Below are 4,173 nucleotides of genomic sequence, written 5' to 3'. Positions count from 1 at the left end.
AGGGTATGTCTGAATTGAGTGCCTCGTTATGGGGCTTTCCACAGACAGAGCAACAGAGCTGCGGGAAGAGGGACAAGGTCTGAGGGGGAAGGCAAACAGGCGATGGAAGGCTTTGAAGACCAGCTTTGAATGCTTTGCGATTTTGGCAGCAGTGTTGACAGCTCACGCTCAGGCTTTGATATCCAGCGGTCTTTGTTCTGACTGAGAAAGAAGGGCTTTTATGATCTACCTTTGTGATCACCACTCTGGAACTCCTGGGTAGTCCTGCTTTCAAATACCCTGTTTCACTGTCCTCGTCAGGACATTCACACTTGTCAGACTAAGCCTGGGAATCATGGTCTTGCAATTTTGGGCATGGTTTCCAGAGCTCCTCAGTTCTAGTCTGTTGACTCCAGCTGGCAAGGTGGGTCCTCTCTCTGAGTGTTGCCAGCCTCTGTCCGAAGACAAGGACATCCTAGTGACAGTTCTGACAATCTCCCACTCTCCTGGGTGGGGAGGGAATGTTGCTTAGGACTCTGTACTGTTGGTTATTTTATTTGCAGTGCCCTCATGCTTCAGTTGTGTGGTTTAACTAAATAGTCTAAATCCCTTTCATTAAAATATATACCCTTACACTGATCACCTTTAAACACTATTGGTGGTTTGGATGAATTTATCTATAATTATAGAATGTTGTCCTTGAGGATGTTAAGGAGAATTTTTGACAAAGAAACTACTTCAATTATGAAGTTGTTGACCTTGAATTAGATAAGATACAAAGTAGATACATACTCCTAGAAATAAAAGAGAGCAATATCTTCTGTATAAATAGGCTTGGGGAAAAAAATCCAGAGATTTTTGTCATAGTTAAAGCAAAATACTGTTTTCATGTTGGGATTGGAGACCACCAGCCACATGTTGCTAGATATTGAGCAGTGAACATTGGGCTCTACTTAAAAGCCAGAATCCTTGGGTTTTAAGTTGCAGAAAGGGCAACTCAGAATCACGTACGCATAAGGAAGTTTATTGTTTATGTAAACTAGATATTCAGAGGTAGATCTGGCCTTAGTTACCTTAGCGCTGTAAACTATGTCATCAAAACAATTTCTTTTCATCTCTCAACTCCACCTTCTGCTTGTCTGGCTCATTCTCAGACTCCAAATGGCAGCTTAAAGCAGTTATAGTCTCATCTCCTCCCAGGCTCTTGACCGCCGTGAAAGGGCAAGAATTTTTCCCAGTGGGCATAAGTTTCACTCTGATGGGATAGACCTATATCCATGAACCAATCACTGAGGTGCTTCGATAGACTGTGTCTGGATGGAGCCTCATCTAAACCCCATAAAAGTGGGGAGGGGTGATCCCCTGGCAGACATTGGGGCTGTTACAAGGAAAAGAAGGAATTTACACCTGGGGGTGTCAGTGCCACTCACCAATTGTGAGACCCTGGGAGGATAACCAAACCTCAGCGAAAAATAGAATTAATAATGCCTACTAAACAATGGGTTCACATTATAGACTACATATATGAATATTAGTGCTTCATAAACTATACAGTGCTATCTGATTTCGTATTATTATTTTTAGAAGTTTCTCTAGGATTTATATCTAGAAGTAAAATTGAGTTAGACTATAGATATCAATGTAACCTTCCCAGGAATGCCAAGTTGTCTTCTCCCATTAGCAGTGAATGAGAGTTCCTGTTGTTTTACAAACACTTGGTATTATACCTTTTTGTTATTTTCTTTTTTACATTTGTTGACTATGTCATAGTTATTGGTTATATTTGGTGATGTAGTTGTTCATATATTTTTTCCACTTCAAGCACTGGGCTGTTTGCTTTCTCAACCATTCATGGGGCTCTTTGTATTTCCAGGATACTTAATACTTTGTTGATTTTCTTATTGCAGATACTTATTCCCAGTTTGTGGCTTGCCTTTTCATCTTTTTAATGGTGTAATTTGATGAAAACATGCTCATGGTTTTAATAGTACATTACCTGTCAATCTCCTCCTATAAGGTTTGTACTTTTTGTGCTTTGCTTAAGAAATCTTTCTGCCTCTTAAGACTTTGGATCATAAAGATATTCTTTTCTAAATGTATTCTATATGTTGTAAGAGAGGTATTCAACTTTAAGTTTCCCACCTGGAAAACCAACTGGCACCATTTATTCAATGACTGTCTTTCTCTACTTGCTGTGAAGAGCCACCTCTGTTATACATCAACTAGAGGCCCGGTGCACAAAATTTGTGCAAGGGGCTCGGTCCTGGCAGGTGTGGTGGCTTGCCTTGGCCCTCACAGCCCCGGGTTCATCTGGAAGGACATCCGGAAGGTCATTTGGCTGTCTGGTCTTATTAGCATATTAGGCTTTTATTATTATAGATTGTCCTTATAGGCATGTGTCTGTTTTAAGCTATCTGTCCTATTCCTTTGGCCCATTTGTCCATCCCTGCATCAATAAATGTTTGTTTGTTTTCTTAAACACAGGACTTAGATACTACCCATGGGGTATGAATAGAGTGTGACCTAGAAAATCAGTGTTGCACCCATGAAGGCTCTTCCCACATCTCATCATATATCCCAACGGGGATTTTCTGATCTGGTTTCAAAAAGTTTTATTAAATTCTACCTAATAGGTATCATTCCTAATCCCTATTCTTGTTCACTCATTTGTAACAATGGTATTGTTCGCTGTTTTTATCACTTGTATTTGAATTAAATGACATTGCGTTTCACAATCAGAGAGATTTGGAAAAGGTTCTGTATGTCTGTTACCTGCAGGGAACCTAGAGAGTGAGAAATACCTCTGGAGAGGGGAACTGAAAAGATAACAGTTTCAAAGTGGAGGGGTCAGTAATCGGGAAAGCCGGGCGAGAAGCAGAAATGAGAAAGGGCTGCTCACAAGCTGGGGTTTCAGGACAAACAGACCCTCCCAAAAAAACCCAGGAGGAAAAGGAATATTATGGCTCTGTTAGCCCATGGAACACTTTAAACACTCAGTGTAATATAATGGGAATAAAATAAAAGGCAGATAAAAGTTAGCTAGACAGGATGTAGATAAGAAAATATATATAATTTTTGTGAATATGGCAATTTAGCCTACAAAATATTTTTCTGTCTGTGTGAACAGGTTTAACTATCACTGTATGTGCTATCTCAATATGATTTTATATTAACAGTACAAAATAGCATGATTTTCATCTCCATACTTTAATTTTCTGGCTCTTCCTCACTCGCAATGACCACCTTTGTTGTTCCTGGAGAAAATTTCTTTGCCTGCAGCACTCCCAAAGAACAGCTTGAGAGGAATTCCAGGGAGAGGCATTTTTAAAGGGCTAGTACCTGCTTTTAAAAAGCTAACCCTATTAGGAAAAAAGTGGGAGAGTAAGCTTTTAGGACTACATGATTAAAATAGAAACTAAGTTGTTTAGCTCAGACGTCTTTTCAGGCTATACTGTCTGGCATGCTGTGTGTGTGTGTGTGTGTATGTGGTGGTTATTGATAATAATTATAAGCATGAATTGAGGAATGTGTAGACAAGCAGCTGTCCTAAGATGAGTTGGACCAGAACCACAGTGAACAGAGTCTGACTAATTAAAAACACTGGTCCTTGTTAAAAATCACCATGCCATTGAACAGAAGCCAGCCAAGGGAACAGACATCAAGGCTAAAGATTGCATGTGTAGCTCAGATGTCAGCTGTGCTCTTGGCCTTTGACTTCTGCATCCGAACATGCTGACTCTTAACCAGCTTGGATGCAGACATCAATCCTCTTCTATTTCCCCAGCCTGAATACCTCCACCCATAAGCAGTACCAAGGAAAGAATTGTACAGACATTTTGTAGAGAAGGTGGAGGATTGAGGTTTACATCTTCATATCCCACTGCAAACTAGTTTTAAAGTCTCCTTAAATATTTCTGATTTGCCCAATGTTTTGGGCCCACCCCAAAGGGAAGACCTTTCTTTCAGGCTCCTTCCAGGTACCCCCAGACATGCTGGACTCTTCTCTCCATAACCTGCCTTTATTTTTCTTTTCCTCATTCTTTAGAGCATCTCAAGTTCTCATTATCTTCTGCATAGCATGTGAGCCACCATGCTTTATCATTCGGTTATGTTGTGGAGACTCTTATATCCACCCTAAGGGGCTTATTCATCATTCAACAAGGGTTTATTGGGTGCTTTCCCATGTGCCAAGCA

The sequence above is a fragment of the Myotis myotis genome, unplaced genomic scaffold, assembly GCF_014108235.1.
Source record: "Myotis myotis isolate mMyoMyo1 unplaced genomic scaffold, mMyoMyo1.p scaffold_m19_p_13, whole genome shotgun sequence".
NCBI classification, from domain to species: domain Eukaryota; kingdom Metazoa; phylum Chordata; class Mammalia; order Chiroptera; family Vespertilionidae; genus Myotis; species Myotis myotis.
The sequence above is the reverse complement of the archived record's forward strand: the minus strand, read 5'-3'. Positions refer to the sequence as shown.